The sequence below is a fragment of the Jaculus jaculus genome, chromosome 4 (genome assembly GCF_020740685.1).
Source record: "Jaculus jaculus isolate mJacJac1 chromosome 4, mJacJac1.mat.Y.cur, whole genome shotgun sequence".
Classification (NCBI taxonomy): Eukaryota; Metazoa; Chordata; class Mammalia; order Rodentia; family Dipodidae; genus Jaculus; species Jaculus jaculus.
This window is the reverse complement of record NC_059105.1, coordinates 124680-141350: the sequence shown is the minus strand read 5'-3', so window position 1 is coordinate 141350 and position 16671 is coordinate 124680.

Below are 16671 nucleotides of genomic sequence, written 5' to 3'. Positions count from 1 at the left end.
TCCCAATTTCCATTGGCTGGGAACCTAGCATACAGAACACCTAAGTTTATGGGGGACACCTCAATCAAACCACCATAGTTACAGAGAGATGTCAGGTCACATGTACAGAAATGTTATTGGCCATTAAAAAAGCTAATAATACAAGCCAGGTATGGTGGGACATGCCTTTATTCCCAACACTTAGGAGGCAGAGGTAGGAGGATTGCTGTGAGTTTGGGGCCACCCTGAGAATACAGAGTGAATTCCAGGTCAATCTGGGCTAGAGTGAGATCCTACCTCTAAAAAAAAAAAAAAAGGCTAATACAGCCCAAAATAATATTGGCTCAGGATTGGTAATATTTACCTCTCCAAAATCATTGTAGTTCATCAATGAAATCTTAGTCATACAGGTGTGGCTTTGGTGAGTTTCAGCTTTTAGTTTCCCACTTGTAAAACTTCATTTTGTAGTTTGTGAACATAGTAGGCCATTATCTCATATTGATCTTATGACCAGGCAAAGAGGCAACTCTTTGGGAGAGTGATAGTTATCAGCCATTAGAAAAGAAACAAGTAGATCATGTCAAATCTATTAGCCGGGCTGGAGAGATGGCTTAGCGGTTAAGCGCTTGCCTGTGAAGCCTATGGACCCTGGTTCGAGGCTCGGTTCCCCAGGTCCCACGTTAGCCAGATGCACAAGGGGGCGCACACGTCTGGAGTTCGTTTGCAGAGGCTGGAAGCCCTGGCGCGCCCATTCTCTCTCTCTCCCTCTATCTGTCTTTCTCTCTGTGTCTGTCGCTCTCAAATAAATAAATTAAAAAAAAATCTATTAGCCATTATGATCTGGTTATTATCCATGTATGAGTTTTCTTGCATGACATTGACAGGTGACATGAACATTATATTTAAGGTAAAAAAAATAATAATAATATAGGAGTTGGGTAAGGAAGAAGGAGTTGTTAACATGGGAGGTCAATTGGAATTTGTGGAAATGTAAATACTTGGTTTAGGTAACATAGGAAGTATAAGAGATTAGTATTAAAGCAATATTTGAAATATCTTAAATTATTTTAAATTTAGATATGATAGAGATTAAGAAATTAATTCTGAAATTTAGGTTTAACCACTCCTTTTTGTGTTGTCTTTTAAAAATATTTTACTTTTATTTATTTATTTGTGTGTGTGAGAGAGATGTACAGAAATAGGCAGTAGAGATAGAGAATGGGCATGCCAGGGCCTCCAGCCACTGCAAACAAACTCCAGATGCATGCACCCCCTTGTGCATCTGGTTTACATGGGTCCTGGGGAGTTGAACCTGGGTCCTTTGGCTTTGCAGGCAAGTGCCTTAACCACTAAGCCATCTCTCCAGTGTTAAGTCTTTAATATAGAAGTTTCATGGTCTTACTTGTGAGTTCAGGGGAATCTCTTCTAAAGCCTGAAAAAGTGGTTAACTTTTAGAGAGATATTTGTAGCTGTGTTGTGGCGATAAGAAAAAACACAAGATAATTTTAGTAGTAATCAGAAGCTGTAATTTAAACTATGGCTTTGAAACAGTACAAAACTACTGTGTCAGTATAAAAAGCTATGTAGTATGGGACATAATTAGCATAGAAGTTTATTACAGCATAAGATATAACTTTGGACCAGAGGCCTTTAACTTTTCTTTTATTGCAATGTGAGGTATGACATTATAAATAAATTTATCTCCTTATTATAGAGAATTGTTTTAACTATGTAAACAATTAAGGCAAGAGAAATACAGAGAAACAGCTTTTTTGAAGGTAGCCACATCTTATTCTTTAAATGTGTAATAGTTATATGTACAGGCAGAACATGTCAAATAAGACAACATAAAATTTTGGCATTTGTATTTGGTAATATCTTTGATTACTTTAGATACCTGTGTGAGTACCAATTACCCCACAAACAGGAAGCCGAACAGTAGCTTTTAAGATTATTTTTCTAGAGTAGGGAACATGTCTTAAGTATCAATATATCCATAAGCAATGATGTGTGCACCCCCTTGTGCATCTGGCTAACGTGGGTCCTGGGGAATCGAACATTGAACCAGGGTTCTTAGGCTTCACAGGCAAGTGCTTAACCACTAAGCCACCTCTCCAACCCAAGAATGAAAACTTTAAGTTAACCCATTTTACCACAGGCAACCTAAACCTTCTTCAGTTTAAGTCCCATAACCTTTCCATACCATTTTTATATTCTTGTAATAACATATCTTACAGCAATCTTTTACCTTATAAAGTCCTTTCTGATCCATAAAAATGTATCTTTTTCTGTAGAATCAAGGTTAGAATTTGGTATAAAAATATGGCTTTTCTTTTTTTTTTCCTTTTTCTTTCTTTCTTTTTTTTTTGGTTTCTCGAGGCAAGGTCTTACTCTAGCTCAGGCTGACCTGGAATTCATTGTGTATTCTCAGGATGGCCTTGAACTCATGGCAATCCTCCTACCTCTGCCTCCTGAGTGCTGGGATTAAAGGTGTGTGCCACCACACCTTTACACCTTTGGTGTAAACCTGGTTTTAATAATTTAACATCATCTTAAAATATATGAGCACCAGAACATTTAATGACCATAAAAATTGGAACAATTAATAACCATAAATTTAGTCATACATAAGGACAGACTACATGAAACATAGAACACATGACATGACAACATGAAACATGGAGAGACATCTTTTAAAGATTTCAGTTATGTTTTAAATTGGTGAGGACTTAATCTTAACAGGGCAACAGCCAGTGGATTGCATTTTAAGTTGACATTTTTTTTTCCTTTGGTGGCTTGTAATGACAAGAAGAGGGAAAGGGAAAAGAAAGGAAAAACCCTAGAAGCTGTTCAGTGATTTTTACTTTTAGCAAGTAGAGAAAAATTAGATATCCATATGTAGAAGAAATGAAAGAGGCCCAGTAAAGACAGGTGCTTCTTTAAGAGGGCAGAGTTTATATCTGATTTAGTGAGATGGCTTGAATTTAGAATGAGATGGAAAGACTCTGGCAAGTGATAGCCAGATGGCAGAATTGTGTGTCAGAGGTAGGTAGAACAAGAAGTACAAAGGAAAGGGCAGGAATAGAGGACAAAGAAGCCTTGAAAGTAAGGAACCTTGGACCACTTGCCATGTTTTCTGAGGAAGCTATCAAGATCAATAAGAATATTAAAATCAAAAGTACCAAATTCAGGCCAGTGGTGGCCATTATCTAAGGAATATTGCAGCCAGATTTGAAGAATGTCAGAGTAATTTGGCAGGCAAGAGCTCAGAAAGTTCAACTCCTTTAAATTAGCCTTGGAGCATGCCAATGGAGTGCCTTTTGGAACAGATAATTTAGAGCCCATTTTGGAAGACAAGGACTAGAGTGGCCAATCCCTCCACCAGGGATCTCACCCAGGCTTAGGGAGGGCAAATGAAACCCAAGGTTTAGGTGAGAGTCTCCTCACACTCATAAGGCTTGGGCTGTCCAGTAGAACATGTAGGTGGCTTCTGGAGTCTCTGATTGTCCACAGACTGAAAAGTGAGAAACTCCCAGAGTTTCTAAGGTCTGGGGTGGGGCTCCTCTGCCACAGACTGAGAATGAATACTTTGTCCTGAAGTTGTAATTTGATGAGGGTGTGGATACAGTGGGTCACATAGTGGGAGGTCTCTAGTCTTGAGTTCAAAAGTCCAGTGGGAGAGGGTGAAAAGAAGGAGAAAAGGAAGAAGCCCCCAGGTATCAAGCTGGAAAGACTGAAGATTTCAGGTCATAGGTGGCTATTTAGTTCAGAGTAGTGAGCACAGTGAATTTTTCTATTCCGAGAGTGAAACATCAGCAGGAAGGTAGAGAGAAGAAGGGGGAGGGCAGGAACATGCAGCCCCAAAACCCCAGAGGGCTATCTGAGACAAGGCACCCGAATGTAAGTAGAGTATAAGAGAAAAGTGAGAGAACAATGGACATTAATCTCTACAGACAGCTTATGTTGAGAAACAATGATGGGCCTCAACTTACCCTGGGGATGAAGGCTGAAACACTGGGCTAGGCTGGGGTGCAAGCTTATAAGGAGGATCCTAAGAAAAACAGACTGTACCAGTTGCAGGTCCAAGGGAAGTAGATAAGGAACTGTAGCTATTTGAGACCTTGCTCAGGATAAGCTTTTTTAGCCAAATTGTCTAGGGAGAATAACCTATCAGATAGTTTCTGTTCCCTCAAGGTTTTCTGAGTTGAGAGAAGTTTATCTATTGGGAGTGGCCTGTCAAGGCTGCATGTCTCTGTGACTTTTTTATTGTCTGCTAGTTTTAGGGAGAGTTATTAACTCTTTAGTTCCCTCTAGTTTCCAGGGTGGGATATTAACCCTTCAGATAGATTGAAAACACTGCACACATTTTCTCTCTTTCCCAGCACCACAATATTTGTGTGTGATGTATGCATGTATATATGTCCATACGGTGCCTGTGTGATTGCCTGTGGTAGGATGTGCTTGCCTTTGGTGTCTGTGATGCAGGATTTTGGGGTTCATGAGGGCCCCCCAGGTCTGAAAACCTCAGCTTTTTTTAAAATCAAGTTATCATATTTTAGCAAAAACTAACAAAATGGACTCTGAGAAGGGTAAATTATGAATTATTAAGTTTATTTAGAGAGAAAACATGAATTATGAGGTTTGTTGTAAGGGGAAATAAGATCCAGGGAGGAGGCTAGCTGAAATACTCAAGCCAGAGGAGAATTCTCCTCACCTTGCTGGAAAAGGAGAGAGGAAATGGAGAGAATCTCCTTCACAAGGAAATCTCTGGAAGTCAAAAAGCTCTGAAAGAGGCATGCGCCACACAACAGACAGACAGACAGACAGACACACACACACACACACACACACACACACACGGAAGGCAAAGATAAAAACCAAAAGATACCCTTCAAATAAAAGACCAGAAAGGGTTAAGAAACAGTGAAGGACTCCGAGATCAAAGAAATTTCATATATATAATCAAAGTGAGAAAGTACCCAAAGCATACCACAGACAGAAGGCAAGCAGGAAAATATCCAGACTAAGACAAGCCTGGAAGAGGAGAGACAGATTTACATATGTGTGTTGAAGCAAGGTCTATAGGAAAAAGAGGGCTGGCCCAAGTGGGTTACCTCTTTTATAAAGGTCAGATATCCAATTATGGTGAGTCTTGTTACCAGATTCAGCTATGTAAGAAGACACTTGATTGATTTGTGGACTCGGGACTGACCCAGAGAGGCTGAGCTGAGGAAGAAGCAGGAAGTGGGTACTATCATCCACAGCCATCTTTGATGAGACAGGGTAAGATGAAAGATTCTGGCATCTCCTTGTTCTCTTTGGGCTTCTGCCCCTGAGTAACTGAGTAACTACCTGTAAAAATCTACCTTACTCCTGTTTCTTCTTTAGCTGGAGGGGAATGTCCCCCTCCAGTGCTCTTCTGCTTAATCTTACTTGATCAAGTCTTTTTCTGATTCTGGGACTTGCTGATTTTTTTCACAAGCCCCACTAATTCTCTGGTCTCTGTTCCCCACAAGACTGGTGTTATAGAGATTTGTGGCCAGGCCCAGCTATTTATGTCAATCTGCATATGGAACTTGAGCAGTCCCTCAGGCCTTCTGGAAGTGCTTTCACTGGAAGTGCTATAAACTGATGAGCCATCTCCAGTCTGGCCCCTAACTTACATTTGCACTAGTAGAGGCAGGGTAGTGTGGGGTGGCAGAATCAGGGCTCCTGGGTAAGGGAATTGCCAATGAGGCCTGATGGTGTCTTTTCTGCAGGCTTATTAGGGCCCCATAGCCAGGGGCTTCCCTTGGGCATGTGGTTCAGGAAGCTAACATCTTTGCCTGCCTCCATCCACTCAACCCTATGAGGAGACCCACCTTGGATGATTGACAACTGATAGGTCCATATCTCTGTTGGCCTTTGGACTCTGTACCTTCTCTGGTACCTCAGGCAACTGGATCACAAAAATTGATCAATGGCTTCTGGAGCCATCCCTAGCAGGCCAGAGGAAGGGTTAGCTTTATGGTCCCATCCCTACACCCCCACTTTGGCTGAGGCTCTGGGTTCTAATAGCTCCATGAGGGAGACTCAAACTGAGCAGGTAGACTGGGAGAGGAAGAGAGGGTCACCTGGAAGGCCCAAAAGACTGGGCAAGGACCTTGAGGTATGACCTTCCTTTAGGACAGAAATGAAGAAGAGCCTGGAACTGTCAGGGGGAAGTGGTTAGAGCTCATCTAGGGATACTGAGACTGCCTGGCAAGTATGTTTTATCATACTATGCTTGTTTCAGGAAGGAGGATTCAGCAGCCCAGAGCCACCTGGCAACTGAGGCAGACACCTGTGCCAGCTAATAGGAAAAATAAACATCTAATATCTTTACAGCAGAAGCTGGCTTGTACCTTAGAGCCAGGCACCAAATGGCCTTGCATCATGGATGGTGTTCAGGGAGGAGGGAAATAGCAGTGTCAGGTTGTAAAATTGCCAGCAAGCCTGTAAAGCTTCCACAAAGGATTATCTCTAGCTTGAGAGGGTGGTAAAAGATACATAGTGGAGAGTTTAAGTCAATGCTCTAAGAAAAGGAAAGAGGGAGGCTGTGGAGATAACTCAGTAAAATGCCTGCTTCACAAGCATAAAAATCTGAGTTCAATCCCCAGAATGCACAAGCATGAAGACCTAAATTCAATCCTCAGAACCACACAAAAATGTCAGGCATGGTGGCAAACACCTATAATCACAACGTTGGAAAGGTAAGAGACAGGAGAATTATGGGGGCTTTCTGACCAGCCATTCTTGATGTTGTCCTTTGGCCTCCACAGGCACATATGCACATGTACAAAAATGCATACACATTCACACATGCACACACATGTACATTTAAAAAAGGGAAGAGGGGCTGGAGAAGATGGCTTAGCGGTTAAGGCACTTGCCTGTGAAGCCTATGGAGCCATGTTTAACTCTCCAGATCCCACATAAGCCAGGTGCACAGAGTGAGGCAAGACCAAGGTCTCACATGCTCATCAGGTGGAACAAGTGTCTGGAGTTCAATTTCAGTGGCTGAGGTCCTAGCGTGCCAATTCTCTCTCTCTAAAATAAATAAATAAGTAAGTAAATAAATAAATAAATATAATAAAATAAAAAGGGAAGAGGAGAGTTCCTTTCTTTTTATTTAGTTTTGGATTTTTTGTTTGTTTGTTTTTCAAGGAAGGGTCTCACTCTAGCCCAGGCTGACCTGGAATTCACTATGGAGTTTCAGGGTGGCCTCGAACTCACAGCGATCCTCCTATCTCTGCCTCCCGAGTGCTGGGATTAAAGGCGTGCGCCACCATGCCCAGCTTAATTTTGGATTTTTGAGGTAGGGTCTCACTCCAGAACAGGATGACCTGGAATTAGTCTCAGGCTGGCCTTAAACTCATAGTGACCCTTCTACCTTGGCTTCCCAAGAGCTGGGATTAAAGGCAGGTGCCACCATGCCCTACTATTTATTTTATTTTATGTTTTTTAATTTTTCAAGGTAGGGTCTCACTCTAGCCCAGGCTAACCTGGAATTCACTATGTAGTCTCAGGGTGGCCTTGAACTCATGGTGATCTGCCTACCTCTGCCTCCCAAGTGCTGAGATTAAAGGCATGCACCACCTATTTTTACTTATCTGTCAGCAGAGAAATATAGAAGAGGCAGAAAGAATGGGCATGCCAGGGCCTCCAGCCACTGCAAACAGACTACAGATGCGTGTGCCACTTTGCACATCTGGCTTTATGTGAATACTGGGGAATTGTACTCAGGTCATGAGGTTTTGTAGGTAAGCTCCTTAATTACTGAGCTATCTCTTGGTCCCCTGAGAGTTCTTTTCTCTTTCTGGACATAGGAATTAAATTCAGAGGAAAGCAAGCAAGACTGGACCCAGTGCAGGGTCTCTGGACTGTGCCTGCCTCCTTCACCCTGCTCAGGCAAGTAGAAGTGTACAGAGTGAAGGATGCTGTGCTGGAAGGAGTAGAGGCAGGTAGCATGTTGAACATTCTCCTCAGTCTGCTTTGGGGCTCCGTACTCTCACTCAAGGTTCCAGAGCTGCTCCTCCTGAGGCAGATTTCTGGAAAACTGTCAGGTATTCAGTGGGTGACTGTTTTACAGTGATAAAGTTTTATGAAACCCAAGAGGAGGCCAATAAAAGGCATAGTGGTTAAGGAAAAGTTTTATATGGAGGGTCAAAGTGATGGCTAAGAGTGAAAGGTGTCAGCTGGCTATGTTCTATACAGTCTCTTTAAAAAACTTTTATTATTTTTGACAATTTTATAGATAAGCAATGTATTTTGATCAAGTTCACCCTCCATTACCTTCTCTTGTTCCCCTGGACTTCCTGATGAACCCACTCTTCTTCCCAACTTGTTTCACTTCTCTGATGATGATGATGTGTGTGTCCCAGTGAGTTTAACTGGGGTTGTTTGCATGTAATTTACCAGAGGACAGGCAACTTCTCAGTGGTTACACTCTCTCCCAGTGACCATTAACTACTAATAACTCCTCAGGGAGGAATGGGACCTCATGAGCCTCTCCACCATCCATGACAGAAATATGAGCCCAGTTTTGTGTAGGTCCTGTTCAGGTCACAATAGTTGCTATGAGTTCATGAGTGCAATAGCCATGTTACATCCAGAAGATGGCTTCCTTTCCACAGCACTTCTCCCTATCTTGTGGCTCTTAGGTTATTTCTGCCTCCTCTACCACAATGCACTGTTCTTATCAGGTGGGAACTAAATTCCACATGGGGCTGTAAACTACCCATCCCCACTTAACCATGCTGCCAGGGAGTACCAGTTATATTGGCTTGCTGTGGCAGGGAACCTGATGACTCAGTGTGGTGCCTGGGTTGGTGTTGGGATCATTTTTAAAGAAAACTCAAAATCCTATTGAGAGTTCTGACAATATGATTCAATAAACTGTTCCTGGGTATGAGAACTGCCACATCCCTGGGTGGTTGGGCGGCAGCTTAATGAAGCCTTGGTTGTTCACAGCCATGCCAACCTGTTTCCCTTTGCAGGGGAAACACTCGGGGCTTCTGTTCCAGTCCTCTTGGGAGGAGAACCCTTCCCGCCACCCACACACTGCTCTGTCTCACTCTTTCCTGTTCAGGAGGGCATTCTTTTGAAATATCTTATTTTACTGGGTCCTCTACCAGGAATCTGGGCCTTCTAGGTGGTTTCTCTGCCTGGCCCATCATGAGTGCTATCAATGGGCTGGTTCTTCTGTCCAGTCCCTCCAAGGTGGGTCGGTGTGCTGCAGGCTAGAACGTTTTAGGGGCTTTAGGATTCCCTCATGATCCATGGGTCCTGTGATTTGACTTTGTTGGTAGCTAATCTCAAAGGGACACATCATGGTCATTTAGGGATAAGAGAGAGTACAGCATTTTATTACAAGCATAGCAGGAGTTTTCTGCTTTCAAACAAGTAACTCCTCTCCTGGAAACCATTGTTCATGCCCTTAATCTACTTTCTTCTGGCTCTGCATCTCTTCCTGCTGGTTTAGTGGCCTCAGCATCACTTTGAAGCTACTCCTTTGTTGCGCAGAAAACTCCTAAACTATTTTCAAACACCTTTTCAGTATTGTGTCTTGCTGGGGAAGGTAGTCACACTACCACCTTCTATTGTATCCATGGGCGTATGCCTATATTTGAATGTATTTATTTGTTTTAAATATTTATTTATTTATTTGAGAGTAAGAGAGAGAAAGGGGGGAGAGAGAGAGAGGGAGAGAGAGAGAGAGAGAGAGAGAGAGAGAATGGGCATGCCAGGTTCTCTAGCCACTGCAAATGAACTCCAGACACATGTGCCACCCTGTGCATCTGGCTTATGTGTGCTTTGGGGAATCAAACCTGGGTCCTTAGCCTTCATAGGCAAGTGCCTTAACTGCTAAGCCATCTTTTCAGCCCATAATTTTTCTTTTACTTATTAATTTATTTATTTGAGAGAGAGAGAGAGAGAGAGAGAGAGAGACAGACAGAGAGACAGAGAGACAGAGAGACAGAGAGACAGAGATAATGGGCATGCCAGGGCCTCCAGCCACTGCAAATGAACTCCAGATGCATGTGCCACCTTGTGCATCTGACTTACAAGGGTCCTGGGGAATTGAACCTGTGTCCTTTGACTTTACAGGCAAGTGCCTTAATCACTAAATCATCCCTACAGCCCCCAATGAATTTATTTTTTGAGACAAGATTTCATGTAGTCAAAGCTGGTCTGATATCTGAGATCTGATACCCAATCATCATGACTCAAGAGTTTTGTTGGATATTACTTTAGGTTACTGCCTTCTTAGGCCCTGCCTGCTATGGAAGCTCAGCCCTAAGTGGCCCTGTTCCACTCTCTCCTGTATTATAGGGTGGTGTTCTGCAGCTCTCCATGCCTATTACCATAGTCTGCTTGAGAGGATGTTCTGGTCAAGAGATAGTCAAGAACCACCTGGCAAGGACAGCCATAAAGCCTCTCAGGGCTTATCTGAGGACAGATGATGATGCTTATTTGCCCTGTAAATAGGAATTGTGGTCAGGCATGTCTGTCAGGTCACACTATCTCAGGCTAAGAATTCAAGGTTAATGTAGTCATCAGTAAAGCCAGAGGCAAGACACCAGACCAGGGCAGGTGTGGGCATCTTCTCTCTTAGAGATTCAAGATCCTGCCATATTCTATTCAGTTGCCTACTTAAACTGAGGGTAACATCTGTCCCATGTCATATGATACATAGGACATGCTGATACCAGAAGAGTTCCATAGAGGTGCTCAGCTTCTTCAGATGGTTCTCAAAGTGTCTTAATAGAGCCTTTAGGAAGAGCAAAAGACCACACTAGATACCAGCACATTCCTGTGTCTGAGAGAGAGAGGAGCTGGTGGGTGCTTGGTGGCCTTCTTGGGGTCTTTCCAATTACTGCATCCCAACATAGCACATGCATCAAGCATATCTGTTCACTAGAAAATCAGACTCAAACACTAAGAAGTAAACCCATGTTCTTAGCAGACATTCCTAAGAAAGGAGGGAAACAATGGAAAGACATGACCTCTGATGTTCTAAAAAGATATTTTTCCAACACTTCATTGTATGCCTCAGGTAGGCTGGGCCAACATGGCTGAACACTACATTGTTGTTGTGTCCTGGACTGAGTCAGGGTTCAGTAGAGGCCTTCCAGGTAGCTTTGGTACATGATGCCCCCTCAGCATAGACTGGATCCAGGCAGGGAAGGCTGCCAACAGCATCAAATCTTTGAGATCCTCTGCCTCTACCTTCTGTAAATGGAATGCTAGCACACTCCCCTGACATCCCAAGAAGTCCACCTGTCTGTCTCATGCAGCACCCCATTCCCCCAACATACACAGAGTGGCTTGAGCAATATTAACTCCTTTCTCTGTTCTGGAAGCTGGAAACTGAAAGATGGGGGTGTCAACAGGGCCAGCTCCTGGGAAGGGTTCTCTTTCCTGAACTTGTAGGCAGCACCTTTTGGTCGGAACAGGATGGGGAGAGGAAGCAAGCTTTGTGTTTCACTACTATCAGGACACTAATCCTATTGTTCTGTGTTTTTATCAGGATGTTATAAGGCTGATTCCACCAATGTTCAACCTCGTGAACTAATGACTTTAATGGGCTTCCTTACAGAGCATGGATGAAGGGTTACAGTTGCATGGCAACCCTAAAGCAGCCACAGCATCAATAGGTCATCTCAGCATAGGTGACCTACATATACAGAGCTCCATCTCCCTTGATCTTCTGCCCTCTATATTCTCTAGCTCCTTCTGAGACCATAAGACCATGTGCATCATTGCATATATCTGGCACAAGGGGTACTTGCAATCTCAGGTGAGGGTTTGATGACCCTCCCTGCCCCTCCTTCTGTATGGAAAATATCAACAGATCCAATCTCAAGGTCTTTTGTGAATAGTCCCAGATGATTCTGATAAAGATGGCAATAGTTATCTTTTTCAGAAGATGGCATAACACAAAAGTGACCCTGGGAGGTCTTACCCACAGGTCCTTCTGGTGGTGCTCTTGTTCCTGGTGCTGATCATGCTCCTGCTGATTAGCTTCCTTCATGTGGGCATTGATCTGTTCACTCCGTAAGTTCTGAGAAGGTGCCTGGTGCTCTGGAAGGTTGCCTCTCCCCTGGCAATCCCAAGAGCAGAGCCAGGATCCCATCCTACCCATCTATGGACCATCAGTAGCCATCCCCCACTGAATCTCAGTCTTCTCTCTGAGAGATTGGGGAGCTATAAGTGTTCCAACATCCCTGTGGTGATGCTCCCACTGGGCAGGCTTCTGGGAATAACTCTAGGGGAGCAGTCCTGGTTTGGCCAACCTGGGCCAAGGAGGGGCCAGGCAGAGCTGAATTTACAAAAGTATCCTTGGGAATCCATCTCCTGATTTCTCCCAACCAAAATAGCCTGGCCTCTGAGTGGTGAGGTCAGACCTGAACTCTCTTGCACCCAGGTCACCCCTCCCACCACCCAGCACTCAGGGTCTCCCCTCTTCCTGCTAGAGACACAGCTCCACATGGGTGCCTCCCCACCTTTATGTCCTTTCTAGTTCATCTGCATGACAGGGAGGGGCACAATGACTTTTGAGCAAAGTCCCTATAGGGCGAGTCCCAAGGACTACACATGTTTTTGCCCATCCCCAATATCTCATGGTTGGCATAGTCTGAACCCAGAGGGAGAGAATGAGTGCCCCAGGGCCTTTCAGCTGCTGTGGTAGAACTCCAGATATGTGCACCCCCTTGTGTGCATGTGCAACATTGCATGCTTGCATCACTTTGGCATCTGGCTACATGGGACCTAGAGATTCCAACAAGCATTCTTAGGCTTTGAAAGGCAAGTGCCTTAACTGCTAAGCCATCTCTCCAGCTCTCAAGATGTCTTTTTAATAGCTGTTTGACTGATTTGGTCATGTAATCAATTAATACTTATAGCAATATAATTAAGTAGGGATGCTTGAAGATTTTTTTTAAAAATTTTGTGCCATGTATTACTAGATTTATTTTAAAGATATGGGGTCATACAGATGGACTTATGTCTCCAATAATAGCTGAAAGTGGTCTGGAGCTGAGTGGCTTGAATTTGCTCCCAAAAGTTGATTCCATTAGTTGTTCTCCATTTAGCAGTTTTTTTTCTATCTCATATTGTATAGTAATGGCACTCATTATATTACACAGTTTTATATACAAAGTGTGTTGTTAGAGTATATTAGGTGACTTTTGTCACTACCATGCAGCTAGGATAAAAATAGCAGTGAGTATAGCAGCTATAAGCATACCAAAACCCAATTAGGTCTGTTAAAGGTCTGTTAAATAAATAGTACTTTATTAATTATAGTAAGAGCCCTAGATTATCTTTAAGGCTCAGTATAATTTACTGGGCTAAGGCATAGGCTTCATGTTACATAATTATACTTTTTTTAAAGTTAAAAAATTAATTATTTTTATTTACTTATTTTGAGAACAACAGGCAGAGAAAGAGAGAGAGAGAGAGAGAGAGAGAGAGAGAGAGAGAGAGAGAGAGAGGAAGGGAGGGAGGGAGAGGGAGAGAAAGAGGGGGAATGAATATGGGTGCGCCAGGGCCTCTAGCCACTGCAAACAAACTCCAGATGTGTGCACCCCCTTGTGCATCTGGCTAATGTGGGTCCTGGGGAATCAAGCCTCGAACTGGGGTCCTTAGACTTCACAATCAAGTGCTTAACCGCTAAGCCATCTCTCCAGCCCCGATTATACTTTTATTAAGGAACAAAATAAAGAAAAAGAAACAAACAGATAATACAGGTAGTATAGTAGCAGCAGGAAGAGCAAAGAACATGAAATAGATTTTCCTTGTGTGTAATGTAAAAAGGACCCATTAGAAAGACATATGGATGGAGAGTAACAAAGTGAATTGGTCCAGTGTAGTAGCAATAGAAAGTAATTGGAGAGACATTATTTACTTTTGTAAATATATTTCTCCATACTGCATTATTTAAAAAGGTGAAGCCAACTCACCAAATAGAGGTTTGTATTGGTTCTTTTTCTAAAACAGGTTGGGGCCTGGATAGTTATCCTCCCCATGTAACAGATTCATTGTTATATGCTGTTGGAGTACTGATAGAAGCATAGACAGACAAGGAGTGGTTATGTTTATCATGAATCCAACCTTTAGGCAAACTACCTCTCACACTTCAGCCAAGCCACAGCTGAAACCACAGAGGAATTGGGGAAATGAGCAAGAATGCTGCTTTCATGCTGAACCTGATAATCAGTGCCAGGGTGTAGGAGACAGACCTTGAGGATACTCAACATCTGCCAAAGCAGAGATCCAGAGGTTCCTAAGAGCACATGATTAAAGTAGACTTAAAACTCACCCACCATACACCTTCATTTTTCAGTAGAAAAGTGTATTTTGTTGTGTTTCTGTTTATTTCCCTCCCTAGGCTGCTTTGGTATGGCTAGTATCCCACCATCTTATCCGGAAGTCTCTGTCACCATAGGATTCTAATCTTGTTCCCAATTCCAGATATGGGTTCCTTTACAATGAGAAGAACTCTTAGTCAATCAGAAAGCTATTGGTTACCCACCAAGGCTGTGTGCCACTATTGTACTGGCATGTACATTCCATCAGGGTGTTTGCTTCTCAGTAGCTTAGACCTCTGGTTGCTCAGACTGTTTTTTGGTCACTTCCCCCCAGTAGCTCATGTAGCACTTTCCAGCACTAGAGAAGCTAACTGTCTGGGGACTAATCTGGGGGCTGGAGAGATGGCTTAGCCATTAAGGCTCTTGCCTGCAAAGCCAAAGGACCTTGACTCAATTTCCCAGGACCTATGTAAGCCAAGCCAGATGCACAAGGTGGCCCATGCGTCTGGAGTTCTTTTGCAGTGGCTGGAGGCCGTGGCATGCCCCTTATCTCCCTCTCTCTCTTTCTGTCTGTCTGCCTCTCTCTTGAGTGCTAAACTCATTAATCAAGAGCCGGATTATGTTAATTCAGCTGACACACTTTATTCACTTTTCATACATATTAATTAAGCCAGGCCCCTTTTTTCCTTTACCATCTCAACTACCCTATCCTCCTGTCCCTAACCCCCTGGGGCACTCCCATGCAACCTCACTTGGCCAGAGGGTGGCACCTGGGGTCTGGGCCTGACTCCTCAGTGCCAGGCTGCCGAGGGTTCCCATGGGTTGCTTCTTCTCACAGCAGGTATCAACACAGAGAGAGGCGTAGAGCCTGACTCTCTGAGTTGAGTGACAATTTTATGAGCTTTTACTGGGGTTCTTATACCCATTTTTTTCCTCAATCATCCTGACTGCTGATAACCACCTTAGGGTTATCTCATTTGCATATCAGCTCACAGAGGGTCTCTGGTCTTGGCCCCTGATTGCCATGGTGATCTTGTCATTGCTCAGTGAGTACCCCACTTTTACTTCTAACTACTGTGCCTAACACTCTCTCAAATAAATAATAGATAATAAATAAATAATAGATAAATAAAATATATAAAAAACTAAAAAAATTAATGCATCTAATGTTAACTTCTATAGCTTAATGAAACTTGTCTTAAGACTTTAATGAATATTACATCACCCAAACAAGTAGCATTTATGACTTTATTAATTGTTTAGTAAATCCAAAATAAGATTTTATAGATTTTAAGAAGTTAAGATTACTTAAGCTTATGAATATGTACTTGTAAGGTCTTTTAATATATCATCAAAACATTCACACATATTCATACTTTAAGTTAGTATACAAAACATACACTTAAAAAAAGCAAAATTGGGCTGGAGAGATGGTTTAGTGGTTAAGGCATTTGCCTGCCAAGCCAAAGGACCCAGGTTTGATTCCCCAGGATCCATGTAAGTCAGATACACAAAGGGGCACATGTGTCTGGAGTTCATTTGCAGTGGCTGGAGGCCTAATGCACCCATTCTCTCTGTCTTTCTCTCTCCCTCTAATACATAAATATATAAAATATATTTTAAAAAAGAAGTGATGTCTTTTTTTTAAAAAAAGCAAAATTAAGAATAATGAAAATATGCAATGGCCACAAGTTTTATATATTTTGAATTTTATGTTGTAACTCTCTATTTTTTCATAAGACAACAAACAAAAACAAACATGGACACACATAACATAAATACATGAATCCTATGTGCACCTTAAGAAAATAAAGTTGAAACTTTATTATGAGGTAGGACAAGAGTCCCAAGATGGAGTTGAGATGAAGGAAGAGAATGACAGCAACCTGACTGATGCAGCTTCAGATGTTTACATTGCCTAACACTTACTCCCCTGACCTAACAATGCCCTTTACCACAGTTCTCTGACCAGACAACCTGGCTCCTCTTCTGATGGCAATCCATTCTTTGATTGATTACCTCTTCAGCTTGGTCCCTGCCCTCTCCTGAATTCCTCAGTCCTTTGTCTTCTGTAAACCCCCTCCCCAAAAGAAAAACTCTATAAAAACCTAAACTACCCAGACTTGTGATGGCTATCCTGTCTCTCTCCTCCCATGAGGGAGCCCTGCAGCTCAGGCCCCAATAAACAGCTTTTTCCCTGCCTCATAGTGCTTTGGTGTTGGTCACTTATGAACATTACATTTATATTTTTTGAGATGTAAGACTCAACAATATAAAAAATCTCTGGTTAAGTTACTTATGTAGATTTGTTATAGGAATTTATGTGTCAATGAGAATAATCATGCAGAATACACATCAG